General features: G+C 39.9%; 1 protein-coding gene across 6 annotated transcripts in view; it reads left to right on the forward strand.

Moving 5' to 3' along the window:
* The first annotated feature begins 3111 nt into the window (after positions 1-3111).
* Positions 3112-17962, forward strand: part of hycc1 (hyccin PI4KA lipid kinase complex subunit 1) — an 86424-nt gene continuing 71573 nt past the window's right edge. For all 6 annotated transcript variants that reach the window (XM_062029469.1, XM_062029470.1, XM_062029468.1 and 3 more), the window contains exon 1: positions 3112-3250. The gene's annotated coding sequence lies outside the window, so the exon portion shown is untranslated. The remainder of the gene's footprint in view (positions 3251-17962) is intronic.

Raw genomic sequence — 17962 nt, forward strand, 5'->3', positions numbered from 1 at the left:
AACATGCTTCACTGATTTGAGTATTTGGCGAGCGCCGTTTTGTCCTACTAATTTTGGCGGTCCTTGAACTCACCGTAGTTTGTTTACAAGTATAACTTTCTCCGACTTCCTAGAACGTGTTTTATGCCACTTTTTCTGTGTCATTCTGTCCACCAAACTTTTAACGTTGTGCGTGAATGCACAAAGGTGAGTTTTGTTGATGTTATTGACTTGTGTGGAGTGCTAATCAGACATATTTGGTCACTGCATGACTGCAAGCTAATCGATGCTAACATGCTATTTAGGCTAGCTATATACATATTGCAGCATTATGCCTCATTTGTAGCTATATTTGAGCTCATTTAGTTTCCCTTAATTCAATTTATATCTCATGACACACTATCTGTATGTAATATGGCTTTAAATTTTTTGCGGCTCCAGACAGATTTGTTTTTGTATTTTTGGTCCAATATGGCTCTTTCAACATTTTGGGTTGCCGACCCCTGCTCTAAGCGAACAGACGTCCGAGATCAAAACTGGGAATATAATCCCAGAGAAGGGGGAAAAAAACGGTCAGCTATTTTTAAGTTGAAGAAACAATATGATTAGGTTATATATACATGCGTATATCCTACATAAACAATGTATGAATACATTAGATATCTATATATCTTATAGACTGTATCTCTGTTGCTGCAGCAGCAGAGAGTTTATTCTGTCTTGACACTTTGTATTGATATTTTGTATTACATTCTTCCCTTAAAGGATCATGTTTACAGTGATTGTTTTGTATGTATTTTTGATGTATGTCGCTTTGGGTAAAAGCGTCTGCCAAATACTTAAACATAAACATATATAAACACCTGAAAGTCTTTATATCAGCTAAAACCACCAATCTGTTTCACTACATTCAGAATAAAACCAAATGCTGTTTTACCCAACAATGTTAGTATTTGAATATTGTTACTTGAAGACTTATTCCTGGTTACAATTATACTGTTAAGAAAGTATTGTCTTATACTTTGCCTAAAATGAGAATGCATCATAATCAGTGGCAGCTAGTGAATTTTGTTTTAGGTGGGGCTGAAAGTTTGTAAACCAAAACCCTGTAGGGGGGTCATCCTCCCCCAGAAGATTTATTTGTGATTTTCACATACAAATGAAGCATTCTGGTGCATTCTGACAAAATAATGAAGGCAAAATAGAACATGTCATATATGTCCATATCAGTGGTTCTTAACCTGGGTTCGATCGAACCCTAGGGGTTCGGTGAGTCTGCCTCAAGGGTTCGGCGGAGGTCAAAACACACCCGACTCATCGTGAAATACAAACTTCTCCCTATCGGCGTATTACGGATACGGCAACAGCTGACTGGTTTGCAGGTGTGTAATTTGTTGTGAGTTTATGCACTGTGTTGGTTTTGTTGTTTGAACAAGGTGATGTTCATGCACGGTTCATTTTGTGCACCAGTAAAAAAAACGTGGTAACACTTTAGTATGGGGAACATATTCACCATTAATTAGTTGCTTATTAACATGCAAATTAGTAACATATTGGCTCTTAACTAGTCATTATTAAGTACTTATTAATGCCTTATTCGGCATGGCCTTATTATAACCCTATAACCCTCTAACCCTGACCCTAACCCTAACCAAATAACTCTAAATTAAGTCTTTGTTACTAAGAATATGTTCCCCTAGTGTCCAAATAACTCTAAATTAAGTCTTTACTGAGAATATGTTCCCCATAGTGTTACCAAAAACATATAACTTTGTCTTGAATTTGAAAAAAAAAATGTTTTTTTTTTTTTTCACTAAAGAAGGGTTCGGTGAATGCGCGTAGGAAACTGGTGGGGTTTGGTACCTCCAACAAGGTTAAGAAACACTGGTCTATATACAATATGGTAATATTCTTTTCACAAAATACAACCAATAGTACGTAATGTTAAATCTTACTTGTGAAAAGTAATCCCCCGATTCCTATTTTCAACAGTGCGCTCATTTGAGCAGGAAAACGCTGAACATCTTTGTTTTCTACCTGTCAACTGTCAGTTTAGGCTGCTCGCTGGCTCCTCATCACCACTTCAAGATGGCGGCCCAATTTTTCGCGTCACAGCAGCCAATGCTGCGTCTACTTATAAGATGTCTATGGTAGTATCCTCGTGAAAAAAAGGAAAGAAATTCCGGTGCCAGAATAATGAAGAAACATCCGGTCTGCTTTTCCGTTTCTGTTTTCTGTAGCTTTTTTAATTTTTATTTTATGAAATATACAATGAAAATCAACCCGTCTTTTGTATTTAGGTATTGCTACTCAACAACAAAAATAAGAACTATTTGTTTTTCAATTTAAAAAAAAATATTTTAACGAATTTTTTTTGTTTTTCCATTTCCATTGATGAAAAGAAAATGCAATGACCAAAACATACAAACCTGCAAACATCGAGATGATATTGGTGTGAAATAACGGATAAATACTGCTTGCGTGTTAGCACATTAATTGGCGTAATAGTCAGAAAGTGGAATAGCATATTTTTTTTATTTTTTTTATAAACCTTTATTTATAATATGCAAAATTACCTACAAGTAATAAATAATAATAATCAAAACAAGTACAAAAACAGTACAAAAACAGTACAAAACAGCACCAGAGGTTTGTAAACTCAATAAAGTAACCAAAGTAGAATGCTAAATATATATATTTAACAAAATGTAAAACCATAGACTCACACAAGTTCTGTAAATAATCCAAATTTGGATTTAAAAGTGAAGCATTTAAAAAAAAAAAAAAATTATTACTTCCGGGATTGTGTTTTTTAAATAAACCTTTATTTATACATTTCAATATTTACAAACTGTTGAGAAATAATAATCAAAGTAAGTACAAAAACAGTACAAAACAGCGCCAGGGGGTGGTCAATTCAAAGTAATGGAATAGCATCTTTGACAGCTCACTTTTCCTTCAACAGAGCGCGAATGACAGCTACAACCTAACCTGATGGTGGAAATAACCAGCCTCCAGCCGTACGGATCATTTGATTGGCTAATACATCTAGTAGGGCGGGGCGATACAGCTTTCCCTCTCTTCTCCCATTGGCTCTTTGGCGTTTCTTTCCGCTCAGTCTGAGATCTCCTACTTAAAGATGGTTTGACTGAGTAAAGTAAGTGAAACGAGGCTGCTGTCACTGCTCTGTTGTTGAAGAAGTCACACTCGTTCGCCTATCGCCGGAACAGCCGAGGGCGACAATCCCAGGAGATTCGCCGATAGAATGCCAGTAAGTAAATAACACCTTGTTGTTGTTGTTGTTGTTGTGCCTTAGCAGAGCTAGCTTAGCTTAACGAGCTAACCTGTAAGCGAGCGTCGTGACAGTTGCAAGTCAAAGATGAAATAATGTGTGGCGGAGACACATTAAAGTCCATTTCTTGCGTTGGCACCTTTTTTTAACAACCGCCATTGACATAAATCCACACCGGGGTAATATTACTTCCAGCAGAGCTACGGATAAAGTGAGGTAATTTCAGCCTGGTTACCACTACCGGTCTTGGTTCCAAGTTGATGACCTCAGCAACATTTTAAAAATAGCAACAATTTCACTTTATTTGAAGGTTTATTTTGGGTTTGTTCAGCCGGGGGGGGAAACACTGCACACTCTTGCGTTAAAGCGTTGTTATATTTGTCCAAACATCATGTGATTTCATTCTGAGAGCGCCTCTGTGTTGTCCCCCGCCAGCACCATGACACAATCTCACGGTACGATATCTTCGCGGTTTTAAGGCCACGGTTTTTTGATTGATTTCAACTTTTATTACTCATCATCATCGGCGGTCACTCGAAGCGAGTATGGCAATCCTCCTGGTAGGGGGGGGGGGGGTATCCCTTTATGGAGGATGCCTGTGCGTGACTTTGTTTATGTTATGTTATTTTCATTTATCATGCGCCCCCCAACCAACTGTCACATCAGAGAAACAAAAACAACAGAAACAGAGACTGAGACACACAAAGGAATCTAAACTAAACATTTAAAGGCCTACTGAAATGATTTTTTTTTATTTAAACGGGGATAGCAGATCTATTCTATGTGTCATACTTGATCATTTCGCGATATTGCCATATTTTTGCTGAAAGGATTTAGTATAGAACAACGACGATAAAGATCGCAACTTTTGGTATCTGATAAAAAAAAGGCTTGCCCCTACCGGAAGTAGCGTGACGTAGTCAATTGAACATATACGCAAAGTTCCCTATTGTTTACAATGATGGCCGCATGAAGTGAGAGAGATTCGGACCGAGAAAGCGACAATTTCCCCATTAATTTGAGCGAGGATGAAAGATTTGTGGATGAGGAAAGTGCAAGTGAAGGACTAGTGGGGAGTTGAAGCTATTCAGATAGGGAAGATGCTGTGAGAGCCGGGGGTGACCTGATATTCAGCTGCGAATGACTACAACAGTAAATAAACACAAGACATATATATACTGTATTAGCCACAACACAACCAGGCTTATATTTAATATGCCACAAATTAATCCTGCATAAAAACACCTCAGTGTTTGTTATGCTAGCTCCTAGCTCCTATGCTGGCTCCTAGCTCCTAGCTCCATATAAGCCGCCAATCCAATTCAAACACCTGCACAACACACACAATCACTCAGCCCAAAAGACCGTTCACCTAACCCAAGGTTCATAAAGCTTATATATTTAAACAAAGTAACGTACGTGACGCGCACGTACTGGCAAGCAATCAAATGTTTGGAAGCGCAGCTGCTACTCACGGTACCTGGTATTCAGCTGGGAATGACTAAAACAGTAAATAAACACAAGACATATATATACTCTATTAGCCACAACACAACCAGGCTTATATTTAATATGCCACAAATTAATCCTGCATAAAAACACCTACGTGTTTGTTATGCTAGCTCCTAGCTCCTCTGCTAGCTCCTAGCTCCATAGAACACGCCAATACCATTCAAACACCTGATCAACACACACAATCACTCAGCCCAAAAGACCGTTCACCTAACCCAAGGTTCATAAAGCTTATATATTTAAAAAAAAGTTACGTACGTGACGCGCACGTACGGTCAAGCGATCAAATGTTTGGAAGCCAAAGCTGCATACTCACAGTAGCACGTCTGCGTCTTTGTCATCCAAATCAAAGTAATCCTGGTAAGAGTCTGTGTTGTCCCAGTTCTCTACAGGCGTCTGTGTATCGAAGTCAAAAGTCCTCCTGGTTAGAGTCTCTGTTATCCGAGTTCTTCCATCTTGACTGCATCTTTCGGGAATGTAAACAATGAAACACCGCCTGTGTTGTGTTGCTGCTGACTTCCTTCGCAAAATACGTCCGCTTTGCACCGAGAACTTTCTTCTTTGCTTGCTCAGCTTCTTTCTCCATAATGCAATGAACATAATTGCAACAGATTCACCAACACAGATGTCCAGAATACACCCAGAATGAGATGATAACGGCTATTTCGTATTGGCTTCAATGTGGAAGCCATACCCGTGTTCCCCGGGCTACGTCACGCGCATACGTCATCCTCAGAGGCGTTTCGAACTGGAAGTTTAGCAGCAAATTTAAAATGTCACTTTATAAGTTAACCCGGCCGTATTGGCATGTGTTGCAATGTTAAGATTTCATCATTGATATATAAACTATCAGACTGCGTGGTCGCTAGTAGTGGCTTTCAGTAGGCCTTTAAGACTCACAATGAATTAGGGGTGTAACGATACACAAAAATTTCGGTTCGGTACGTACCTCGGTTTAGAGGTCACGGTTCGGTTCATTTTCGGTACAGTAAGAAAACCACAAATTATACATTTTTGGGTTATTTATTTACCCAATTTGCAAAATCTTCCACCAAAAATATTTTTCTTAGTGGAATATTTGATGTGAAGTAATGGGAACCTTGGATAGGTCAACAATTCATAATAACATTGATTTTGATTCAATATTATGTTTTGAGCAATGACAGTTTGAAAGAAAAAAAAAACAGCTTTGTTTTATTAGTCAACATTGCAACTTTTTCTCAATTACGTTTAAGCTTTAAGCTTTTTTATTTCACTTTTTTTATGTTTTTGTTCATTTTAATAGTATTTTTAGAATGTGCCGTGGGCCTTTAAAACATTAGCTGTGGGCCGCAAATGGCCTCCGGGGCACACTTTTGACACCCCTGCTATAGATAATATAAAATTAAATGTGATAAATCTATGGATAAAAAGCAGAGCCTGGCGACGCATGCGCGTTTATCATAACTCTCTCTCTCTCTGTCTGTCTCTGCCCCTCCCTCACCAATGCTGCTGCACGCACAATTTGTTTTGTTTTTAACCCCTTCTTAACCCCGAACGTACATTGAAAATACACGCAACCCTAACTCAAAATGCCGGACATTTGAGGCTTTTAAGAAACTCCGCCCTGACAGCTCCGCAAAAGAGGATATGTCCGGTGAAAAGAGGACGTATGGTCAGTCTATCCTAGCCCGTTAGCTGCTAGCATGCCGTGAGTTGTGCCTCGGTGTGCATTGTTTACACAACGAGCGTTACGCTACTTAATATGTCCATGTGGAAACTCAATCGGTACACCTCCGAACTGAACCGGAACCCCCGTACCGAAACTGTTCAATACAAATACACGTATTGTTACACCCCTACAATAAACACATAAATCAAAAGTAATCTGCGGTAAAGAGGTTTAACGTGGGGAGACAGGTGCACAGGCAGTCACCACACGATCCTTGACAGATCCGGGTCAGGGTCCAGTGGCATGGAGTCCAAGACGACTGGGGACCCTTTTTCTGCTGCAGCCTTCATCCGCCATCCCAGCCGTTGTGACGGTCCGTAGGTTTAGCAATCATCCTCCGCCTGTTCCACCGTTGAGGTCTTGGGTCGTTATTTCCCCATAACTGGGCCCACATGGATGTGGGGGTGCCTTCTTCTGCCATCACAGCCGTTGTGGTGGTTCTTACATCTACCGTCTTCCGACTGCTCCGCCGTTGAGGTCTTCACCGTATCCCTGGCTAGAGGGCAGTCAGGTACTAGGCCTTTGCCAAGGGCCACCTGGGGTAACAGTAGTAAAGGGGTTAACCTCCTAGTGCCCCAAGACCCCATAGAGGAGCCTCCACTGCCGGATGCACTTTAACGTCATGCCCAGGACGTAGACTTTTATTAGTAGATTGCACAGTACAGTACATATTCCGTACAATTGACCACTAAATGGTAACACCCCAATAAGTTTTTTGCCAACCTTGAGACCTCCGAATTCGGGAGATGGCCGGGGGGTGTATATATTTTCAAGTATTTCTTATATATATATGTTTTTGGACATTACTACTTGCCGTAGTTTTGAAGCAATGCATGATGGGAATCCGGATGTTGTGTGTCAATGTATTAACGTGCCGGCTGGAATAAACACACGCTGAGAAATAGCTCCGTGCCTGCCTACTTTATGGGTTGTAGATAAACCTATGGATAACGGAGACGTACTGTATATAATAGTCTCCTTTTCAGGTGAGAGAGGACGCTAAAGGCAGTGATTTTAAGGCACGCCCCCAATATTGTTGTCCGGGTGGAAATCGGGATAAATTCGGGAGAATGGTTGCCCTGGAAAATTTTCGGGAGGGGCACTGAAATTCGGGAGTCTCCCGGGAAAATCGGGAGGGTTGGCAAGTATGGTCATCAACAATTATATCATCTGAGAAATGGACATTGAAACAGTGTAGGTCTGACTTGGTAGGATATGTACATCGAGCAGAGAACATAGTGAGCTCAGAAAGCATAAGAACAAGTATATACATTTGGTTATTTACAATCCGGGGAGGTGGGATGTGGTGGGTGGAGGGTGTTAGTCTAGGGTTGTAGCTGCCTGGAGGTGTTATTTTAGTGCGGTTTTGAAGGAGGATAGAGATGCCCTTTCTTTTACACCTGTTGGGAGTGCATTCCATATTGATGTGGCATAGAAGGAGAATGAGTTAAGACCTTTGTTAGATCGGAATCTGGGTTTAACGTGGTTAGTGGAGCTCCCCCTGGTGTTGTGGTTGTGGCGGTCATTTACGTTCTGGAAGTAGTTTGACGTGTACTTCCAGTGTTTCCCATAAACTGCCAATATACCTGTGGCGGTGGGGGCGTGGCTATGGGCGTGGTCACCATGACATCATCGAGTAATTTGCATGATTTACTACAATGATTTGATTTTCTCTAAAAAGGCTCAAAAAATGTATACTTACTAATTAATAATAACAGTTTTGTTTTAAACGTCCATCCATCCATCCATTTTACAATATAATTACAACACTTTATGTACATATTTATATACAGATTTGAACAATAAGTTATTCACTGAAATATATTTATTAATTGTGGTTCTTACAAAAAATATAACTTATAAAATATAAAAGCTAAAATGTCTCAAAGCTCTGCCCCTTTAATTAGTGCATACTAAATAATTTAACTTTAGCCTACTACTACAACCATATTATTTACCAGCAACATAAAGTGAAACAGAGGCAGAGATGTTCCTGCCACAGTCAGTAACAAATAAACAGAAAACAGTAGTGGTGGTAGATAGACACAGAGCTTCATCAAACATCTGATCCACTGAACAAAGAGCTCCAAAAATCTTGAACTTTAGACTGCCATCAGTTTTACTCCCTACACTTAACCATGTGTTTCCTACTGCCTGCAGACTTTGCACCCTTTGCTATATACACATGTTGTGTTTCTAATATAAATACATTTAATAAAGTCAAATACAAATAAGGCAACAAGAGAAGTATCCTACACTTCTCTTTTGTAAAGTAAATCTGAACAGCCGATATGGGCATCTACATCAACTATATGATTTGCCTGAGAAGCTGGAGAGGACAAAAAAAAAAATAAATAAATAAATAAATTTTTAAATTAAAATTGTTTTTTTTTTTTTTAAATTTTTTTATTTATTTGTGGCGGACGTAATTCTTTCGTGGCGGGCCGCCACTAATAAATGAATGTGAGGGAAACCCTGACTTCGGTATCAGGGAGGTGTAGCGGATTTTATAGACTAGGCTCAGTGCAAGTTGTTTTACTCTGTCCTCCACCCTGAGCCAGTCCACTTTGGAGAAGTGGGTTGGAGTGAGGTGGGATCTGGGGTGGAGGTCTAGAAGTAACCTGACTAGCTTGTTCTGGGATGTTTGGAGTCTAGATTTGAGGGTTTTGGAGGGGCTGGGGTACCAGGAGGTGCATGCGTAATCGAAAAAGGGTTGAACGAGAGTTCCCGCTAGAATCCTCATGGTGCTTTTGTTGACCAGAGAGGAGATTCTGTAGAGACATCTTGTTCTTTGGTTGACCTTTTTGATTACCTTGGTTGCCATTTTATCACAGGAAAGATTAGCCTCTAGAATGGTACAATATTATTGCGGTGTATTGTAAAAAAAATAAATAAAAGTTGACCAGGTAACTAGCAACTATACAAAAACCCAAAACCAGTGAAGTTGGCACTGGTATTTTTGTTGTTGTTGCAAATGATCATTAAATTAGAATTTAATGGCAGCAACACGTCGCAAAAAAGTTGTCACAGGGGCATTTTTACCACTGAGTTACATGGCCTTTCCTTTTAACAACACTCAGTAAAGGTTTGGGAACTGAGGAGACACATTTTTGAAGCTTTTCAGGAGGAATTCTTTCCCATTCTTGCTTGATGTACAGCTTAAGTTGTTCAACAGTCCGGGGGTCTCCGTTGTGGTATTTTAGGCTTCATAATGCACCACACATTTTCAATGGGAGACAGGTCTGGACTACAGGCAGGCCAGTCTAGTACCCGCACTCTTTTACTATGAAGCCATGCTGTTGTAACACGTGGCTTGGCATTGTCTTGCTGAAATAAGCAGGGGCGTCCATGATAACGTTGCTTGGATGGCAACATATGTTGCTCCAAAACCTGTATGTACCTTTTCAGCATTAATGGCGCCTTCACAGATGTGTAAGTTGCCCATGTCTAGGGCACTAATACACCCCCATACCATCACACATGCTGGCTTTTACACTTTGCGCCTATAACCACCCGGGTGGTTCTTTTCCTCTTTGGTCCGGAGGACACGACGTCCACAGTTTCCAAAAACAATTTGAAAAAATGGACTTGTCCGACCACAGAACACTTATACACTTTGCATCAGTCCATATTAAATAAGCTCTGACCCAGTAAATTCGTCGGCGTTTCCGGGTGTTGTTGATAAATTTATTTCGCTTTGCATAGTAGAGTTTTAACTTGCACTTACAGATGTAGCGACGAACTGTAGTTACCGACAGTGGTTTTCTGAAGTGTTCCAGAGCCCATCTGGTGATATCCTTTACACACTGCTGTTGCTTTTTGATGCAGTACCGCCTGAGAGATCGAAGGTCCGTAATATCATGGCTTACGTGCAGTGATTTCTCCAGATTCTCTGAACCTTTTGATGATATTACGGAGCGTAGATGGTGAAATCCCTAAATTCCTTGCAATAGCTGGTTGAGAAACGTTGTTCTTAAACTGTTGGACAATTTGCTCACGCATTTGTTGACAAAGTGGTGACCCTCAACCCGTCCTTGTTTGTGAATGACTGAGCATTTCATGGAAGCTGCTTTTATACCCAACCATGGCACCCACCTGTTCCCAATTAGCCTGTTCACCTGTGGGATGTTCCAAATAAGTGTTTGATGAGCATTCCTCAACTTTCGCAGTCTTTTTTGCCACTTGTGCCAGCTTTTTTGAAACATGTTGCAGGCATCAAATTCCAAATGAGCTAATATTTGCAAAAAATAACAGTTTAATATAACATTAAATATCTTGTATTTGCAGTCTATTCAATTGAATATAAGTTGAAAAGGATTTGCAAATCATTGTATTTGGTTTTTATTTACCATTTACACAACGTGCCAACTTCACTGGTTTTGGGGTTTGTAAAACAGTAATGCGAACCGTGGTGTGGTATATTATTACATCTTTAATTGATACATCCCTAGTTACTACATTGATAAACAGATGCGTGAGAAGAAGCAAATCTACGATGCCATCCAGTGTAACGACAAGCTGCAAAGTCCCATTATAATGTGTTTTGTGAGCAAAGGTGAACACTATATACTGTAGCTAAACAAACTATAAAAGGATGCAACATCTTTCTTTGGCGGGCCGGCACAAATAAATAAATAAATGTATGGTAAACACTGCAAGCTCTGTCTCTTTAAAACTGTTACGAGTCATGACTGCTTGTTAGATTTTGGAGTTTCACTGCTCGTCTTTCTATGGCCGCTTTAATACACAGCTTATGGAGGTTCCTAACATGTGTCTCCTTTAGCTACCGCTTGTGTTTGATTGGCAGATAAATGCATGTCGAAGGGAAAATGTCCCGCACCTTATAATTAGTATGTACTGAGTGGGAATTTGGTGCGCCAAAGGCTGCTGTTACACCCCTAGTATCATTGTAGAGCAGGGGTGTCAAAGTGGTTTTCACTGAGGGCCACATCGCAGTTATGTTTGGCCCCAGAGGGCCGCTTCTAACAGTGAATACTATTATTACACAATTTTTTATGCATTTTATTAGTAGATTTTTTAAAAACTAAAATGTAAAAATATATATGGTAAGTTGCAATAATTTCACCTCAAAATGTAGTGTATATTACTGTAAATGGAAAAACAATACTGCTGTTTTTATGGTTTAAAAAAAGGCAGCTCAGTTGTCAGAATTTTACTGTAAAATTTACATTAATTTTTTACTACAAATAAAAAAAGTACCTGCAATTTTACAGTAACATTTTAAGTTAAAAGTTAAAGTACCAATAATTGTCACACACACACAAGGTGTAGTGAAATTTGTCCTCTGCATTTGACCCATCCCCTTGATCACCCCCTGGGAGGTGAGGGGAGCAGTGGGCAGCAGCGGTGCCACGCCCGGGAATAATTTTTGGTGATTTAACCCCCAATTCCAACCCTTGATGCTGAGTGCCAAGCAGGGAGGTAATGGGTCCCATTTTTATTGTCTTTGGTATGACTCGGCCGGGGTTTGAACTCACAACCTACCGATCTCAGGGCGGACACTCTAACCACTAGGCCACTGATATATATATTTTGGCACCTGAGCTGCCAATTTGTTTGCTTTTTTTTTTTCTTCCCGTAAATCAACAACTGTAGATTTTTTGGTGTATTATTGTTAATGCCAAAACGGCACCACGGTTTATTACAGTAAAAAAAAAAGTACTGTTTTTTTTTCATTTAGAGAAAAATGCTGTAAAAACCACAGTAAATTTCGCAATTTTACCACAAAATCTACTGCTACTTTTACATAGCACAATTTGATGGATAACTTGCTTTGAAATCATTATTATTATTAGTATTTATTTTTATTTAAAAAAATGGTTTGAATGTTTGATAATATATTTTTGCATAATTACACAATATTTAAGTTAACATCATTTGCGTTTACATGGAGTACATGTATTTTTTTCCCCCTTAAAATAAAAATGAAAAAAAACATTCAGTAAGGTAAGTTACAGTACTTTATTGATACATATTATTTCCAGGCTTTTCAGGGCCCAAAAAAGTGAAGTGGCGGGCCACATCTGGCCCCCGAGCCTTGAGTTTGATACTTGTGTTTTGACTACTCAGGACTGCTAAAAATAAATGAATGTCACTATTTGTAAAAGGGAAAAAAACTGTAAGACACATAGCTGACATACTATAGTGTAAATAGGAGGAATAACACATTATTTGGTTTGTTTTATAAAATCACAAGGCATAGAGAGAGACCTGTTCTATGGAGATTGGTACTGTTGTGATTTGGTACTATATAGAAAATTACATGAAACGATTTAATATTAATAACGGTGGAGGAAACATGGATTTGTTTTGTAAATAAACATTATTGTATCAGTGTTTTCCCACATGCATGTCAGTAAACGTGTTTAAAGGTGTGCATTTTTACTGTATGTGTCCGGCTTCTCTAATATGGTTTGACAGTTAAGCCAAGCAGGTCTTTAGCCAGAGGAAATTATGCACGGCTTACGTAGTCATCTGTGATGCTTAGTGACAATCTTGCCGCTCCATGAAATATCCAAGCATGTGTACATGTGTCTGCAACATTTAAAATATATAAAGGCAATGATTAATAAGACAGAATGATCTCGTACTTTTTTGCATGATGAAAAGCCTATTTTGATTCACTCAAAGTGATGTTCCAGTAGCACTGAAAAAAATGGTTTCTATAAAAAGGTAAGAGTGGTTACTAAAATAGAAGAAAACCGTCATGTTGACCTTGAGGATTTCTTTTTGCAGAAAAGGCGATTGAAAAGACCTAGGTGATGATGAGCTGCCAGCTTAGAGAAGGAGCGTAGGCTGCAGAAAGAGATTTCCTGTCTGTTGCGGCTTTCCATCCATCTCCCTTAACTGCAAAAAACACATGCACACACACACACAACTGTTAGTCTTGTCTACTTAGATGAACACATCTTCCTGTGTGTGGATCTTTCATAGGGTGGATGTGTCCATGTTACACTCTTGACAGACTACAAGGAACCCTACAGTTAGGTCCATAAATATTTGGACATTGACACAATTTTCAGTGTTCCAGCTCTGTAAAACACCACAATAGATTTGCAATGAAACAATCAAGATGTGCTTTAAGTGCAGACTTTGAGCTTTAATTTGAGGGTATTTACATCCAAATCAGGTGAACGGTATAGGAATTACAACACATTTTCATACTTGCCAACCTTGAGACCTCCAATATCGGGGGGGGGGGGGGGGCGTGGTTAAGAGGAGAGTATATTTACAGCTAGAATTCACCAAATCAAGTATTTCATATATATATATAATATATGTATGAAATACTTGACTTTCAGTGAATTCTAGCTATATACATTTTTTTTATTTTATTTGATTATACATATAAATAAAAGACATACTTGAATTTCAGTGTTCTGCAGGCTATCCAGTAGGTGGCAGTATTGTCCTGTTTAAGAGTGTCACAACATTGCTGTTTACGGCAGGCGAACTGCTTTACGTTAGACTAAACGTGACTGCTGTTGTTGTGTGTTGGTACCGCGCTGGGAGGACGTTAATGAAACTGCCTAACAATAAACCCACATAAGAAACCAAGAACTCTCTCTCCTTGTTGTGCACTCTACTCTCTAAAAGCCGTAGATGTTATGACGTCATTGGGCAGGCAAGCTGCTGTCGCCACTCAGGTCCGCATTGAGCTGGAGGGGGCGTGGCCTCCAGCTCCGGCTGAATACCGGGAGTTTGTCGGGAGAAAATCTCTGCCGGGAGGTTGTCGGGAGAGGCGCTGAATATCGGGATTCTCCCGCTAAAAACGGGAGGGTTGGCAAGTATGCATTTTATATGTGCCTTCCACCTTTTAAGGGACCAAAAGTAATTGGACCAACTCACATAATCATAAATCAAATTGTCAATTTTTGATACTTTGTTGCAAATCCTTTGGATAGGATAGGACTTTATTGTCATTGCACAAGTACAACGAAACTATGTTTTCAGCACAAACCCATTCAAGATTACACAAACAAACAGTGTACAGGGTTACAGTTCAGGAACGCTGATGGGTCGCCACGAGGCGCCCCGTAAAAGATGGGAAAAAGGTAAAATGCTGGGGAAGAAGATGAGTAAAAAACTACAATCTAGACTGGGCTCCTAAAGGCCTACTGAAACCCACTACTACCGACCACGCAGTCTGATAGTTTATATATCAATGATGACATCTTAACATTGCAACACATGCCAATACGGCCGGGTTAGATTAGTAAAGTGCAATTTTAAATTTCCCGCAAAATATCCTGCTGAAAACGTCTCGGTATGATGACGTCACGGATTGTAGCGGACATTTTGGGACAGCATTGTGGCCAGCTATTAAGTCGTCTGTTTTCATCGCAAAATTCCACAGTATTCTGGACATCTGTGTTGGTGAATCTTTTGCAATTTGTTTAATGAACAATGAAGACAGCAAAGAAGAAAGCTGTAGGTGGGAAGCTGTGTATTAGCGGCCGGCTGCAGCAACACAAACACGTAGCGGCTACGTCGTAGCCGGTGTTTCATTGTTTACATTCCCGAACGATGACAGTCAAGCTTTACCATTGGCCTGGGACAACAGAGACTCTTACCAGGAGGACTTTGAGTTGGATACGCATGCTTGTGGAGATGGGACAAGAGAGACTCTTACCAGGAGGACTTTGAGTTGGATATGCATGCTTGTGAAGATGGGACAACAGAGACTCTTACAAGTTTGGATACGTGCTACCGTGAGTACGCAGCTGCGGCTTCCAAACATTTGATCGCTTGCCCGTACGTGCGTGCCGCTATGTGCATGTCACGTACGTAACTTTGGGGAAATATTTGTGCTGTATGAACTTTGCAGAGGTGAACGGTACTTTGGGTCGTGGGATTGAGTGTGTTGTGCGGGTGTTTGATTTATATTGGCGGGTTATATGGACGGGAGGGGGGAGATGTTTGCTATGCGGGATTAATTTGTGGCATATTAAATATAAGCCTGGTTGTGTTGTGGCTAATACATCGTGGCCGGTTAGCTCAGTTGGTTAGAGCGGAGTACATATATGTCTTGTGTTTATTTACTGTTTTAGTCTTTCCCAGCTGAATATCAGGTCCCACCCGCCTCTCACAGCATCTTCCCTATCTGAATCGCTTCCACTGCCCTCTAGTCCTTCACTCTCACTTTCCTCATCCACAAATCTTTCATCCTCGCTCAAATTAATGGGGTAATCGTCGCTTTCTCGGTCCGAATCGCTCTCGCTGCTTGTGGCCATGATTGTAAACAATGTGCAGATGTGAGGAGCTCCACAACCTGTGACATCACGCTACTTCCGGTACAGGCAAGGCTTTTTTATCAGCGACCAAAAGTTGCAAACTTTATCGTCGATGTTCTCTACTAAATCCTTTCAGCAAAAATATGGCAATATCGCAAAATGATCAAGTATGACACATAGAATATATCTGCTATCCCCGTTTAAATAAGAACATCTAATTTCAGTAGAGGCCTAGTCTGGAGTGGGAAAAAACCTCCATGCAATGCGCACATAAACATGTTACGTATAATCGACAACTCGCAACAGGGGGGGGGTTGGGACCCTGGAGGTCGACTGCTGCTATGAAGCGCTTGTCCCCAACAACAACACAGATCCAACATCATTAAAATAGGAAAAAAAAGAATAAGGCAAAGATGAGTCGATAATAATGATAATAGAAATAATACAAAGTGCAAACTAGATAAAAGCCAATAATAATAATAACACAGACAAAGTGCAGACTAGATAAAAACCAATTAGTAAAAATTAGTAAAAACTAAACATGGTAACACGATTGTTGCTCAACTAGCCATAATTTTGTTTGTTTTTTTGAAAGTGACAAGTGCAGGTATACTTTTCAAAGTGTCAGGTAGAGAGTTCCATAGTTGTGGTCCTTTTATTGAAAAGGCAGTCTGGGCAAAAGATGTTCTACGGAATGGAACGCAACAGTTGCCTTTTGACATTGCTCGGGTGGTAGATCTGGTACCACTTGGCAGTCTTGTAATTTGCCTTGCAGAGCAATTGGGGAGCAGAGTTATCCAAGCATTTAAAAAACAGTTTGACTGAGTGTAACAAAATAAAATTGGTAAAACTTAAAATATTGTATTTGGTTAAAATTTGGCAATGATGATATCGTATACTCTTCTTGTCTAGAACTTTCAAGGCGCGGTTATAAAGACACTCAATGGTCTTGATTGATGACTGGTGTGCCTGGGACCATGTAGTTAAGCCATAAGATATGTGTGAAAGAATCATTGAATTCATAAAAGTAAAAGCACAGCTGAGAGTTAAGCAGTTTCTTATAATCTTAAAACAGCCTAGGTTTGCCTTCAGGGTTTTACACATTTTCTTAATGTGACTTTTAAAATTCAGCTGATAGTCTATGATTATGCCCAAATATTTGACTTCAGGTACTTGTTCAATGAGCTCCTCATTAATTTTTATATTCAGGTTTGTTTGAGGTAGCTTTTTTAAGGAGGAGCAGACAGTTAGTCTTCTTAGTGTTTAGGGTTAAACAGGATGATGCCAGCCAAGATGCTATTTTGTCTTATTTAGCATTTAACTTCTCAGCAACTAGAGTACAGGTCTTACCTGATGTATATACGACTGTGTCATAACAGAGTCTCATTTGCATTCTCATTTTGGTTTGTCCTTGGTATGTTGCTGTAGTCAAAAAATAGTCTTTGCCATCAAGATGAATGTGCCAGTCCTGTATTTTGTTCCACCTGCCACTACATGGTCGGTACCGGACTACACGAACAGTCCACACATGCGCAAAGACTACAATACCTCACTTTATTTACTTGTAATGTATTTATTATTTATTTGTTTTGTGTATAAAAATACAACTATACATACAAAAGGAACAATAGCAAGGTGTAGATTTCTGAACAACCCCAATTTAATTCCAACAAGTCAACTTTTCACTTGTATCTCTATATCTTGGTTTTGCCACAGTTGGTTTGTGTGATCATGTAAGTTGGTCGTTTGTGACAGCTGCACCCTGCACCGCAGGAAAAAGCTGCTGGGGCAGCTCTGCTACTCTTAACACCACCCATGTTTTCCTTCTTTTTTCTTTAATCCCTCATTTCAAGCGTTTGTCATGGAGGCTCAACCGTTTTATTACAAAAAAAGGATGTGTGATAGGAAATGGATTTGGTCAGCCTTTCTTTTTTAGGTGTCTGCAGGTGCTGCCTGGAGATGGGCATGATAATGTATAAAGTATTGCTTCTTTAGCCCTCATGCTACCTCAAGATTGACTATGCACACTTACCCTCAGAGGGACCCGCTCATAAATGTGCCACAGGATAGGATAGGTATTTATTGTCATTGCACAAGTACAACGAAACTTTGTTTACAGCACAAACTCGTTCACATTAGACAAACCGTGTACAGGGTTACAGAACAGGAACGCTGATGGGTCGCCACAAGGCGCCCCGTGAAAGGTGGGAAAAA

The sequence above is a fragment of the Entelurus aequoreus genome, linkage group LG20 (genome assembly GCF_033978785.1).
Source record: "Entelurus aequoreus isolate RoL-2023_Sb linkage group LG20, RoL_Eaeq_v1.1, whole genome shotgun sequence".
In the NCBI taxonomy this organism is placed as follows: domain Eukaryota; kingdom Metazoa; phylum Chordata; class Actinopteri; order Syngnathiformes; family Syngnathidae; genus Entelurus; species Entelurus aequoreus.